Source organism: Typopeltis vanoorti, chromosome 10 (assembly GCF_054136105.1).
Source record: "Typopeltis vanoorti isolate ZY-2024b chromosome 10, IOZ_Tvanoo_1.0, whole genome shotgun sequence".
NCBI lineage: Eukaryota > Metazoa > Arthropoda > Arachnida > Uropygi > Thelyphonidae > Typopeltis > Typopeltis vanoorti.
Genome location: NC_143558.1, coordinates 105,147,433 through 105,162,893, shown reverse-complemented (window position 1 = coordinate 105,162,893; position 15,461 = coordinate 105,147,433). Strand labels below are relative to the sequence as shown.

At 35.9% G+C, this 15,461-nt stretch overlaps 1 protein-coding gene across 1 annotated transcript in view; it reads right to left on the bottom strand.

The window, feature by feature from the left end:
- Positions 1-15,461, bottom strand: part of atms (RNA polymerase II-associated factor 1-like protein antimeros) — a 249,647-nt gene that overhangs the window by 129,199 nt on the left and 104,987 nt on the right. The gene's annotated exons all lie outside the window — the stretch shown is intronic.

The following is a 15,461-nucleotide window of genomic DNA, read 5'->3' as shown; positions in this document are numbered from 1 at the left end:
TTCTGGATCATAACCATAGCACCAAGACTCATCCCCAGTCACAACTTTTGAAAGAAAGTTCTAGTCATTAAAAACTTGCTCCCTCAAATTGAGGCAAACATTCACATGATTTTTTTTTAAATCCTCTGTAAGCAAATGAGGCACAAATTTAGCACACACATTTCATTTGCAAATCTTCCGTTAAAATTTGCTGGAACAAACTCCAAGACAAATTCATTTCTTCAAACTCTTGCTCAATGGTCTTCATTGATTGCCTGGCAAACCTTTTCATGTTTTCATCATTTCTGCTTGTCAAAGATCATCCAGATCATGGTTGGTCATCCACTGACATATCCCATTTTTGAAATAGGAAACCACTTGTAGACCTGTGTTTTACCTAAAATGTCGTCCTTAAATTCTTGCCAAATCATGACAATAGTTGCAGCTGCAGTTTTACTCAAAAGAAAACAAAATTTCATGCACACTCTCTGTTCCTTGTGGCCAGCCATCAGAAAATCATCAAACTTGCTTGTAAGAAAGCAGCCAGAACAATGAATCAGTTCACACAGGATGACACCACTTGCCAGGTTGGCACAAAAAACTGCACGTTTGTGATGCTTAACAGCATCATCCATAGATACAAAATGCGAGTGCTCCAAGTTCAGATTCCAGTTATTTTTGGGTATCCATCTTGTATCAATACTTGAGGTAGAAAAAGTCATCAAAAACTTGAAATGTGAAAATACAGCTAGAGTAGATGATATTCAACCAGAAATGCTGAAGTATGGAGGTATAAAAGTTTTGCAGTAGCAACACTGCATAATTCAGAGAACCTGATCAGAAGGTCAAATTCCAGATAATTGGAGTAGAACTCTAATAGTATATTAGAGTTCTAATAGTATAGTAGAACTCTAATAGTATATAATAGTAGAACTCTAATAATAATATAGCAATCTGGCACACAAGCAGTAATCCTCAACAATCTGAAAAAGTCCTAAACAATTCAATAAAAGGCTTAGAAGGATGGACAAAGGAACTTAAATTACAGATAAATCCAGAAAAAAACAGAACTGAGCATCTTCTCAACCAACAGAAAAAACAGACAGAATTACAACCCCCAAATCAAAATATACAATACCAAAATAGAAAAAAGTCTCCAAAATACTTAGGCCTAACCCTAGATACAGAACTGAGATTTACAACTCATATTACAAATATATCTAATAAAGCTCTTAAAAAGCTTAATATCATCAAAAGGCTTTGTGGAACAAAGTGGGGTACAAAATCGAAGACATTCAAAACTACATATATGGCACTCAAACGACCCAATATGGAACGCCTCATCAATCTGGGCTCCAGCTTCTACTAGCTCAAAAGAAAAACTTGACAGAGTACAATCAAGAGCAGCAAATATTATTATAGGTGCAGGTCTGATCCACGAATAATTTAAAAGTTCAACAAGAGTGCGGGCTTCACATACTAGAAGACAGAAGAAAACTCTCCACACAGTTCAATTCACTAACAGAATCAGAACCCAACAAAAGGATCACATCTCACTCAAGACTTGATGCCTCGACAAGAAAATCTAGACTAAAGGGATAATCTACTTTACAATACAATCATGAAATTAGAAACCTGTCCATTGAAATAAGCAGAGAGCCATTCTTTTCCACTATTGTACCAGAAAAACACAATGATAAACTTAAATCTCCTAGAACCCTGTTCAAAAAAGGATTCACAGCAAGAAAATAAAAGAAAAGGACTTGACACTATACATCACTTAAATAATCCCAACCATATCAGTGCCTACACTGATGGATCATCTGATGAAGCACTCAACCAAGGAGGTTCAGGGGTTTTTCTCACTCTACCTGGAGGCGAAAAAATGCAAATCAAAACCACAGCTGACAAAATAGTTTCAAACTTCACTTCTGAATTAACAGCTATACATACAGCTCTCAAGTTCTATCTCTCAAATCCAGTCATTACAGAAGGAATAACCATCTACAGCGACTCAAAATCTGCACTAGAGGCATTAAAAAATGGAAAAACAAAACTCACACAGGAAATTTATGAACTACTAACAACTTTAAATTTGAAAAATAAGAACTGTACACTGCAATGGATACCAGCCCATGTAAATATTGAAGGCAATGAAAGAGCAAACAGACTAGCCAAAGAAGAAAGATACCTCAAAAATTACATCCACTATCACTAACTGATGCTAACTCTGTTGCAAAAATAAGACTGGTTAAACAAACTATCAAGAAGAATGAAATCAGTGAAATTAATGAAAATAGAAAGATAACCACAATCATCACCAGACTAAGGAAGGAATATTTTAAAGGCATGACAATACAGCCAGATGATGGTAGGAGCTATGAAGCATGCAAGAACTGTCCAGGAGTTGAACTAATACCTGCCCATATCTATTCTTGTCCAGCAATTGCTACTGCTCTACAGAAAATTGACAATAACCCTAGAGAAAAGCTCTACTCCATCAGAGTTCAACAGATTGTCAAAGCAGGTCTACGGATCAATGGTCATATCTAGAAGCTCTTCAATAGACTCAACAACAACAACTCTAACAGTTCCCATGTATAAAAAAGAATAAATTTGAATGCAAGAATTATAAAGGAATTTCTCAACTAAGTGTTCCATGTAAGATTTATGCAAGCATATTTAAAAAGTAGTTCAGAAAGATTGTGGAAGGGAAATGTAGAGAAAACAAGCTGGGTTAAGGTCAAATAGAGGTTTGTCACGATCACAGCAAATAGTTGGGAAGTCATGGGTATGTGACAATGATCTGTACTTAAGTTTTGTCAATCTGGAAAAGGAATATGATAAGGTGCCCAGAGAAATGCTTTTCAAAACACTGCAATTAAGCAAGGTAAATAGAATATTAGACAGAGCAATACATAGTCTATATTTAAGTTGTAAGTCAGCAGTTAGAATTGAAGGAATACAGGAAGATGGCCTGATGTAAAATCAGGAATGCGTATTATCTCTCTTATCACTTTCATAGATGTTCTCTTTAATAACCCAGATAAGCAGTGGAAAAATGGCAGGGAAGCAAACTAAGATTTGTTGCAGAGCATGTGTGAGTAGGCATGCATATGGAAGAACATCTGCTCAATGATATGACTTCACCCATTAATGTTAACACTACCCTAGAGAGTGTTATATCCATTAAAGTCACTGATGAGAAGTACAGGCTGAGGAATATGCAACATAGGATTAACAAATTTGATCTTATTTAATTCACAACCTTATGGTAATTAAAGGGAAGATACTGTAATAAGTAATCCCACAAACAGGCAAATTGCTATTGCTTTCACAGCAGTGTTAAGCTGGACATACTGGAAAGGAGTATGACTGCCTACTAGGATAGCTACTCCACCATTAGCAGGACCATCTCCACTTGTGTCCTTAGGAACAACAGTGTCCTCACTGGGTTTTAAATGTTTGCTGCATAGAGAAACCAAAGGGTTTGTAGTTCTGCAGGAGAACCTTAATATCATCAATATTATAGCAAAACCCAATAGTTCCAACATAGAAATTTTCCTATTGTTTTGGTTTTGTAGGTTTGTCCAATTTCCAAGATGATGAAGGCTTGAATTTATCTCTTGATTTAGAGATATATGGATGGCCAGTGTCCATCTTTTACTCTGGAAAATATTTAATACATCATCTGATGTGTCAGAATCATTTAGTGAGTTAAATGTACTTTTAGTGGATGCATAAGTATGAATTTTTAATATGTAGGTGTTAGTTTATCTTTAGGTGAGATTCTTGCCATGATTTTCTTGACACGAGGGTTCTCAAATTGAATGGGATCATTTTCAGGATTGTTTCAGGAGCGAGACGAAAGATGGTGGAGAATTCATGATCATAAAGTTCAGGTATGATGACATTATAACATGGTTTAATAGACATATGGGTTTGAGTTGCTATTGATATTTTCATACCTGCCACCTTCTCAGTATAAGAGGACTTCAGGATAAGTATGTGGTGGTGGTAGTTAGCTTCCTGTTTGCATTGAGATATGACATCTTTTTATTATTTTTCATCCATCCACCTCTGACATGCACAGGAGTAGGCTGCACAATCTCCATGACTGTTGACATATTTAGTTATCTTTCACGAGCAAGATTTATTATCATATTCTTTACTACTATATTAGGGAGAGGTGGTAGAGCTATGATGGGCAGTTTAGGCATGCCTGTATTTCTGCCATTTAGAGCATTTCAGTCAATCATGGATGCACAGCCTAACAGGTCAAATGAGATATTCTGCTATTACAAATGTTGGAGGTTTAGATGTATCAAAAGTAAGGATGATGGCCCTGATCAGAACCAGATAACTATCCCTAGTATCAGGATGCACTTCATACTTGTCACTCCCTGATCTTTAGGCTCTGAGCATATCTCCTTATATAGAACATCAAGGAGATTCCATTCGGATATCACTCCTCTAAAAGAGTTCAGTGATTTATGAGGTTTTACTGTAATTGGCATTCCACATCCTGATGTTGCTTTCAGAGTTTTCTTGAGTGTTGAAATGGTATGATGTTTCCTCAAGGATATCACTAGAACATAGTTTCTTAACTGTTTTGGGAGATCATGCCAGTCTCCTAAACCCTTTTGAATAAAGAAGGGCATTTTCCCTATTGTCTTTTCACCCATTGCATGGATGATGAGAAAGACTGGTACATTTATACTGGTGTCACAGGTCTTTTGTTTCTTACTTCTGTTATCAAGTGATGATGTATGATGCTTCCATACTATCAGTACTTGGTTGGGACTTTATGAGGGCCCTGAAAAATTTTAAGATGCAGAATTCATATTCAAAGAATTTTTATTTTTTTTGTTCAGTGCCCTCACCTACAATGATGTGGATACCACATGGATGCCTACTTGCCAACAAGCATAGACTGCACTCAGGAGTGGAACACTAGGCATCATCCCCGGACCATGAGGATAGGATACTTACTGCAACAGTGCTGACACTTACAGGCAATCCCACTAGCTGAATGATCCTCACAGGGCCATCCATCCAGGACTGCCTATCTTGAAAAAGCAGAGGCTAAAGTAGTGCAAGACTACCAGGATCCCCAATTATAGATGTCCACATGTTGCACTGCACAGCAAACATGGTGGCAAGGTATTGGATTCCAGTGATGGTGTTGTGGAAGGCAGGATAGTAAATAAGACTTAGAAGTATGGCAAAGAACATGGGAAGTAATATTTCCAGTACCATCACTGGGGTCCCCTCCACCATGAGGAGGGCCAAACAGAGAACATATTAGTATGTCTTAACTAGACAGAAGGTTTAAGAAAGGCAGCATGTTTTTCAAAATGCTTCATATAGAAATTGGCTAAAGGAGGTTATAGCCCATTGTTGTATCCTCTATTTGTTTATATATAGTGTCTTTGAAGGTATTTTTTAACTTGGTTATACTATAAATTAAAGATCCCAAGAAATTATATTCTTGGTTTTAAATCCTTTATGTAAGTGTAAGCAAACAAAAAAAGTTTGCAAATGGGCTACTTGTATATAGACTAATGACTTCACATCAATTGCCTTAGTATTCCATAATGCAATGCACATATCCTTATGGACATGTATAATGCTATGCATTATGGGAGGGGCCATTATCTAGACCAGTTTTGACCTTTATTGAGGTCTCATCAGTGTAAGCCAGACTGAGAAGTGATACCTAGGTCGAAGTAATGCAGAAGTCATATTTCCATGTAAAAGGTGTCACACCTTATTACCAAAATATTAAATTTTCAAAGTGAAGTAAACCAGTATGGATGGCAAAATTGAAGAGATCAATGATGTCAGGAGGGAAAACTTTTTTCTGTAAAGTTAAAGTGTCAGAAAGGAAAATGCTAATAAATAAGGAGATTATATCAAAGCTCACCATTATATCATTATTATTTAAAACTAAATTTTGGATTAAAGGTTTGAAATGAGCCATAGAGAATCACAGATATGTTATCATCCCTCTAATATATGTGAAAGGGATACTTATAATTGAGGTAGTGTGTTGGTTTGAGGAGGCATCTCATTGGGTAGATGAACTGACTTCTATGTGCTTCCTAGTGGAACCACAAATGCTGCAACTTATAGAGATGAGGTCCTGGACCCCTATGTTCATCTGCATGCGAGTGCAATAGGGAACACATTTATCCTCAAGACAATAATGCCCTTTCTCACTGAGCAAAGCATATGGACCAATATCTTTAAGAAGAGACTATCATATATTGGCCAGCCAGGTCTTCTGACTTTAATCCTACTGAAGATGTCTGGGATGCTCTAGGCAGACATGTTGCTGCTCTCAACTCCCCCCCCCCCCAAACCTTGAGGTACTTAGATCTTTGCAGGAGCAAATGGTTGCTATTACCAACTGAGCTCCCCTGGACACCATTAAAAAAAACAGCATGAAACATCATTGTGAACATTGTATTGCTGTGAGGGATGACCACATTTCTTATTGAAGAACTTTGACAATCTCATTTTGACCTCTTGTTTTTGACCATTATCTCCATGCAGCCATATTTTACTGAATTAAACTATTTATTTACAATTTTTGTGGGCATTTCTGCCATGTCTCATATCATATCATACTGATTTTCACCAAACTGCATAAAAATTCATCATAAGTTTTTTGAGTTACTGTGATTTCTCTGTTTGTTCCTTAATTTATGGAAACCAATGTATTTAAGATGATTTGCTGTCCAGTATGGGCAACTTTAAAAGAAACTGATCTACCCACCATAATGTTTTTAGTTAGCTTTGAATCTACTTCAGGACAACTACACATAACAGTGTCTCCCAGAGGTCAGTGAATGAGCGAGACAAGCACTGACTGGCAGATGCTGCATTCCATATGCTCCGACAAATGTTTGATGGGATTTCAAATCAGGAGAATTATGTAGCCAGGGGAGCACACAAAATGCTTGGATATATCCTTCAAACCATGCTTACAAAATGCAAGCCTTTTGACAATTGTCTAAATACAGAAGTGTATATACAGAAGTGTATATTTCAAACCTTTTTGCCTTCTGACACAGTTGCTTTGCTGGAAAAGTCATGATCCATCAGACCACATTTTCACCATATATGGCAATACTGGTTCAAAACAACCCCTAGGTAAAAATTAGCAGTCAAGGTGTGTTCAATGGAAATGAGAGGATCCAGTATTGTCCATGAGATCAATCCACATACCTGGATTGGTCTCAAGGACCACTACACTTTCAAAACCAACTGTGCAGTTTTATTAGTAAACAGGCTGGCTGGTCATCATGTTTTGGTTGATAAGCGTAGCTTTGTTCAGACCTCCTTTGACTATTTCCCCATGATCTGCTGATTTCTTTACCATGCCATTTCTCATGCCAAAGCACTGTTTCAAGTTACTGTCTCAGTTTTTGTCATCATCTTACATTGCAATTCCACATGACATCCTTTCTTAATAATAAAAAATAAACTATCATAATAATTAAAAAGTTAAATGGTAATTCTTTTAGATTTTACTTTTTATAATTTCATATTCTTTAGTTCTTTTATATCATTCATATCTTTAATATCCTTCATTATTTTTTAAGTTGCTTCTTTATGTTTTCTATATCACCCTCTAATAATTCCTTTGAGTTCGGTAATCAACTTTCCCTACCCATAATTTTCTATTTTATGGTTTTATCACTCATAAAGAGAAGAATCTATTGTCTTGAAATCTGCCTACCGAGCTAGCTATAAAATATTTGCCATTTCTTATCTTCCTCTTTTAGTTCATTTTTTCAACAGTAGCATGCACTGTAATAGTCAAAATCCTGTAAATCATTGTAAACTGGTTTACATCAAATTTCCCAACCCTCCTTCACTCTCCTCTTGCTATTGCTAACAAAATGCTGATGCTTTCATCCTAAATTGGAATTTATAACATGAATTATATAAATCAACAATATTCCCAAGTTAATAGTGTATTTTTATCTCCAACTGTAATATCAGATATGAAATTATATAGTGACAAAAGAATCTAGTTTAGAATCTATTACAAGCTGAAAATACTTCATAACCAATACTGAAAATATCCAGTACACACACCCCTCAAGGGATGTGTGTACTGGATATTATGATAGTACAATAAGATAAATTTATATCTTCACTAACTCCCGATCGAAAATTTCCTCCAAATTAAACTGTTATCTGTCAAAACACAAACATCATCAAATCTGAAGCAGCATCACCTGTATCCTGAATAGAACAAGTAAAACATTTCAGCTATTTAGGCACAATTTTTTTAGTGTTCCGTCTTCTAAGGCACTTTTTACTGTATCAATCCATCTACATCTTCGTCTTCATCTGGGTCTTTCCTGCCAACCTGGCAAAGAACACTGGTTTTGCTAATCTTTCCTCTCCCATTTTATTTAAGTGACAATACCACCTGAGATTAGCTCTACTAACACACTTCTGAATGCTAACAATGGCAAGTTCTTTTATAATATACTCATTTTTAATATGATATTGCCATTGATGCCATCTATTCACTCCAAGAATCTTTCTCAGAACTCTCATATCAGAGGTCTCCAGTCTTTGATCAAGTGTTTTATTTCTAACCCAGCTCTCAGATCCATAAGTTAAAATTGGTTTGAACACTATCTTGTAAACACTAATTTAGTGTTTTGTCTTTCTTACCCAATACATATATATTTAGCTAACCTCCTGTCATACCAGCTTTGCTAATTCTGTTGTTTATATCCATATATAATTGCCATCTTAACTAAAAAAATTGTGCCTAAATAGCCAAAATGTTTTACTTGTCTATTCAGAATAAGGTGATGTTTTCAATGGTTCTATCTATTTTAATTGTCTTTGTCTCTTTATTGCCGATTTTCATACCAAAATTTAAACTAGTCATTCAATTTAGTCAAGGAATCTTGTAGACTTATACTTGATTTATTTAGAAGTATAATATAATCTGCATAAAGCAGAGAGTTCAGATTAACACCAATTTTGATATCAGGTTTAATACCACTTTCCTTTATAATATATGTGACCCATATGGAGAACGATTAACAGTGGAGATGTGCACCCTTGTTATACACTTGTTTCAACATCAAACCATCTTCCTGTTCTTTCTTCAATTCTAACCGTTGACTAACAGCTCAACTACAGTCTATGCGTTGCTTTATATAATGTCCAGTTTACAGCAAACAACTGTAGCGTTTTCAAGTGCTTTCCTTTTGGCACCTTGTCACATGTCTTTTCCAGATCTACAAAACTTACATATAGATTCTTGTTCTTGCTACCCTCTATTTGGCCTGAATTCAGATCATTATTTTCAAAGCTTCCCTTCCACAATTTTTCTTAGCCATTTCTCAAGTATACTTACATAAATCTTACCAGGAACACTCAGTAGGAAAATACTTCTGCAATTCTTGCATTCAGTTTTATTCCGCTCCCCCCACCTTTTTTTTTTTTAACAGATGGGAACCATGAGAGCTCTTCTCCAATCATCGAGAATCGACCATTATGAATTATGCAGTGCAGCCAACTCTCCATATTTGAGCATTTCTGGTCTAATATCATCTACTCTAGCTAACTTTCCATATTTCAAAGCAGAGAGTTCAGATTAACATCACCAATTTTGATATTAGCTTTTCTACTTCAAGTATGGATATGTATTCCTGACTGCATTCCTGTTAAATGTTGCTGACAATGCTTATTGCATTTAGCAATCTTACGTAGTAAACATATCATTATCATCATTAAATTCCTGACATGTACCCTCAAGGGGGTGTACAGGATATGATAGTACTACATGAAAAATTTACATCATTACTAACTTCCTATCTACAATTTTTCTCCAAATCAATGTTACCTGTCAAGAATCCAACATTGTCAGATCTTATATTTCTATCTTCTAAGGCACTTTTTACCATATCAATCCACCTACACCCTCTGTCCAAAAAGAAACCGAACTTTTCGAAAATAGAAGAAACTAGTGGCGCCACCTGTTGTATCTTTTTGTTGTTGAATGCAGAAACCTTCATTAGTGTTGTGTCAACTGTTTATGACATTTGTTTCATTAGAAGCAGAGTTATAGTGCCAAGAGTGACAGTGTGTGTTTTGATGAATGGTCGGAAAATGAGTTTCAAGCAGAGAGCTGCGATTGACTTTTGTGTTAAACTTGGTAAAAGTTTTACCGAAACACATCAAATGCTTCAAAAAGCATAGGTTATGAATGCTTATCCTGTACTCAAGTTTACGAGTGGTTTAAGCGATTTCAAAGTGGTTGTGAGATGCTTGGAGGAAGATGAAAAGCCGGGCTGTCCAAAAACTGGACTAAGCGAAGTTAACATCCAAAAAGTGAGTTAATTCAAAGAAAACCCAACACTGTCCGTGACATTGATTGAAGCTGAACTGAGGATTCCAAAATCAACTGTGCACAACATTCTGACTGAGGGTTTGGGCCTTCGTAAATTGAATTCGCAATTTGTTCCCAACAAATTGACCGACGACCAAAAAATGAATAGAATTGAAAACTGAAAGAATCTCATTAAAACCACTAGTAAGGACTCAAACATCCTTGAAACGACCGTTACTGGTGATGAAACATAGTGTTTTGAGTATAGGCCGAAACAAAGTGCCAGAGTGATGAGTGGAGAGCACCAAAAGAGGGGCATCCGAAAAAAAGTTGCTTGGAGAAGTCAAAGTAAAGACAATGCTGATTTATTTCTACAATTCCAAGGGCATTATCCGTAAAGAATTCGTTTCGCCTGGCCAAATGGTCAATGGAGAGTTTATCTCAGTTTTGAAGCGATTGATAGCGAGAATTCATTACGTACGGCATGAATATCGCTGGTCACTTTTGCACGTTAATGCATCATCTCATCGTTCGAACATTGTGAGATAGTTTTTGAGCAAAAACCAAGTTTGTGTGTTGGATCACTCGCCATATTCACCTGATTTAGCACCCTGTGACTACATTCTCTTCTGATGACTTAATTTGCCGATGAAAGGAAACAGATACGACACCACTGAAAAGGTTCAAGCGGCAGTAACCACGACCCTCAAACAGTATATTGATTGAAATAAATGATTTTAATAATTATGATTGGCCTGTGTTTTTTTTTCTATCAAAAGTTCGGTTTCTTTTTGGACAAAGAATGTATATCTTGGTCTTCCTCTGGGTCTTTTTCTTGCCAATCTGGCAGAGAGCACTTGTTTTGCTAATCTTTCTTCTCCCATTCTGTTCAAGTCCATACCACCTGAGATTAGCTCTCCTAACACATTCCTGGATGCTAACAATGTCAAGTTCTTTCCAAATATCCTCGTTTTTAATATGATATAGCCATTGATGCCATCTGTTCACACCCCCTAACCTTTCTCAGGAATCTCATATCTGCGGTTTCAAGTCTTTGGTCAAGTGTTTTACTTCTAACCCAGCTCTGATTCATAAGTTAAAATTGGTTTGAACACTGTCTTGTATACAGCTAATTTGTGTTTTGACTAATTTCTCTCTTATTCCATATAAATTTATTCAGTTGACTTCCTCCCATACCAGCTTTATTGATTCTGTTGTCTATTACCCATCTTCAAAACTATTAGCTGAAATGTTTTACTTCTTCTATAGGTTTTTAGAATATCAATTCCATTCACAATGCAGTTGATATTTTTAATGCTTCTATCTATTTTCCTCGTCTGTCTTGTTATTGCTGACCTTCATACCATATCTATTACAACAGTTATTCAATTTAGTAAGCGAATCAAATAAAGACTAAGCATTGCTTGATATAAGGCCCCACCGACACCATACAACTGTAGCATTTTGAATAGATTCCATCTTGGCATCTTGTCATATGCTTTTTCCAGATCTACAAAACTTAAATACAGATCTTTGTTATATTCACATGATTTCTCAACTATAAGTCGTAAAGTGAAAATCTGATCCTGACAGCCTCCATTTCGCTAAATCCAGCTTGTTCTTCGCCAAGCTTCTCTTCCACAATCCTTCTCAACTGTTTCTCAAGTATACTTGCATATATCTTACCAGGAACACTCAGTAATGAAATGCCTCTGTAATTCTCACATTTAGTTTATTTCCCTTTTTATATATGGGTATTATGAGAGCTCTACTCCAATCATCTGAAATTCGTTCCTCTGTCCAAGCCTTCTGAAATATGCAGTGCAGCCAGTGTAAGACTTTTATACCTCCATACATGAGCATTTCTGGTCGAATATCATCTACTCCTGCTGCCTTTCCACATTTCAGGCTTTTGATGGTTTTTTCCACTTCCAGTATGGATATGTATTCCTGACTGCATCCCTGTTCAGTGTTTTTTTATCACTGTGCTGTCATCACTGTTTAGCAATTTTTCGAAGTAATTACTCCATACTTCAAGGATATCTTTTCCTCCTGTTTTCATGTCACCTTTATCATCTCTAATTCCTTTTACAGCATTCTTTCCTCATTTCTGAGAGCTTCTTCAACAACCTCCAGAATATCTTGTCACCTTCTTGATATTTATTTTCTATGTTCTTAACAAAGTCTTCCCATAACTTTTGTTTAGCTAGTTTTACAAAGTGTTTAGCTTTCTTACATTTGTCTATGTATTCTCTAAGAGCACAAGCTGACTTATTTGCCAGGAACTTTTGATATGCTTTCTTCTTTTCTTTCACTGTCTCTTTAACTTCCTGTGTTCACCATGGAGTTCTGATTTTTCTATTCTTGCAGACCACCTCACCACATGCCTCTCTGGCTGAATCAATCAGGGTTTTCTTCAAGGCTTGCCACTGAATCTTCAAGGTTTGATTCCTGTTCTCAAACTCTTTCATTTTTTTTTTTTCAATAATCTTTGTGTAATTTAGTCTACAGTTCACATCTGAGAGCTGCTCAACTTTTATTCCCTTTAAAACTTTCTTACATGCTCTTCTTTTCAATATGAAATTCAATTTTATCCTGCTCAAGACTAAATGATGATATCTTCCAATTTCAAACCCCCTGTACACACTAGTTTCCTGCACCAAGGAGAAAACATCACTATCAATAATAACATAGTCAATGAAACTTTTCTTATTCCTCAACTCTTCTCTCCAAGTGAATTTATGCACATTTTTATGTTGGAACATGGTATTAGTAATAACCATGTAAAATTCAATGCAGTGAAATTTTATATAAGGATTTTCTGACATTGATTTTTACAGAGGTCATAAATCATGTGGAAAGAACAAAATTGTAAATTACTGTATTTTAAAGGAGAAGTGGTGGTTGTAAACTTGTAAAGCTAACTAACAAAAAGAATGATATAGAAATTGTTCACAAATTATAAAAATATTGTAAAGGTTAAAATTGTGCATTATGTTGATTTGACGTAACAGAATGTTAAAAGTAATTCTGCCATAAGTTAAGGGGGATTAGACAAGATTATGTTGGCAACTTGAAAGTAAACAAAGGTAATGAAGGTCATTCAGATGTAAAGATTGTTGCTGTCAAATCTGAAGGTCAAGACAACAGTGATGTCAGTTATTTACTGAAGATTTGGGGTCTCCGACTCTAAAAACAAGGAGCTTCTGAATCATATAAAAAAGGTCTTGAAAACATAGAAGGGGTTGGTTTTTCTTCGTCTTGCTGCAGTCTGTTGACCCGCTCAGACCTCCATATTTTGTCGTAGGATCGTGACCCCCCCCAGGCAAGGGGAAAAACCAGGAGAGGCATATCATTCTACAGAGATGTATTTTCAGTAGCGGAACGTGCCATGTGTGACCAATATGGGGAGCCAATAATAGGTCCAAAAATTGACAGTGAGCTATGCTACAAATCCCAGAAGAAGACTACACCAGGATGACCGCCAAAAGCTATTCAGCCAAGGCTAGGAAATAGGACCAAGGAGAGCAGTCAGCAGAACTGCCACAAATCTTCAAGACCGGTAGGACTGTATATGTTTCTACGAATTTGTGAGTAGATTCTAATGTATTAATGCTGAGATAGTGATTAAGAATTGTATGTCTGCTGAACGCAGCTTTGTTAAAATAGCTGTATAAGTCCTATAAGAAGTAATTGAGGCTGGAAATTAGCTAGTATACTTATTGAGAAGAATGTCAAACAATGATATTGATAGTAACAGCTAGTAATTGCATAGAGTTTGTAAAGCAAGTTATTCAAGCATTGTGAATTGCAGGTCTAAATTATAAGGTCACGATTTAATTTTAAAAATTAGCATTAGAGAGAAATTGTTTAATGTGTATCATATTGTATAGTGCTTAAGGTAAAATAAACATGTTCTGTTTGTTTAAAACTATCACCTGAACTTATGCACTGTCTCACAAAAAATAACCGAACCTGTATGCTTAAATTAGAGAAATTGCCACAATAGATTATTTAAGGTATTATTTTAGAAAGTGATCTATTCTATAAGTGTTATAACTATTCTTCCCATGCTATAACATTAATTCAGGGTGGTGCAGTCGAAAAACAAATAAATTTTCCCTGATTTATATCACGTGGGAAATAGTTAACTATAACTGTGAGTTGTCTATTATAAAGGCCTTTTCACTAACAGTGCTAATACTTGTAGGAAGTATAAGGGATCACAACCGGGGACTAAATTAATCAGATTAACTGAAAGTTAGAAGTTAAGGTACACATAGGAAAGATAACGGGAAAAGAGTAAAATTAATACCAAAGTGAAACAGCCTATATAGGGAGGATGAAGAAAACAATAAAGAAATAATATAACATTCATTACAACCAGTCCATGTCCTGAGCAGAAATCCAACAGATATTTGCCATTATTATTAGCCTTGCTCTTTTGTCCAAATTTTCCCAAATCATTTTTGTATGTCTGATAATTATTTCCAATTCTGCTATTTAGATCCCCAACAAGGACTAACTTTTCATTTTTCATTGTGTCTGTTGCTTTCTCTAAATCCTCAAAAAATTCCTCCACTTCTACTTTAGTACAAGTTTCTGTGGGACCACAGGCACAAATAGGTCTCAATGTCCAGTTCCCCATTCTGACATTTGCCCACATCACACTACTTGAAACTGCCTGCCATTCAAAAAAATTAGACTCATATTTGAATGTAGACTCATATTCAGGCAATGACAATCAAGGAAAAGGAGTAGCCATAGTGTTGAATACTATGGCTACTCCTTTTCCTTGATTGTCATTGCCTGAATATAACGTTTTGTATTTATTGCTCAGAAAAATCTCACCAGTTTTTGTCCTTTTGGTTTCAGTCACCCCTATTATATCGATCTGGTACTTATCCAATTCCTCAGCTAGCTCCATTTCTTTGCCATTCAGGCTTCTCATGTTGACAGTACCAATCTTGAACTCCGGTGATATTGAGTTAAAGTGTGTTTTAGGATTTGTTCCAGTAGCTGACTTTTTACTATTCACCCTGGTTTCCTGGCAAAAACAATAAGTGCCTTGTTTACCTAGTAATGCCTCAGCCGGTATGAAATTCTATCA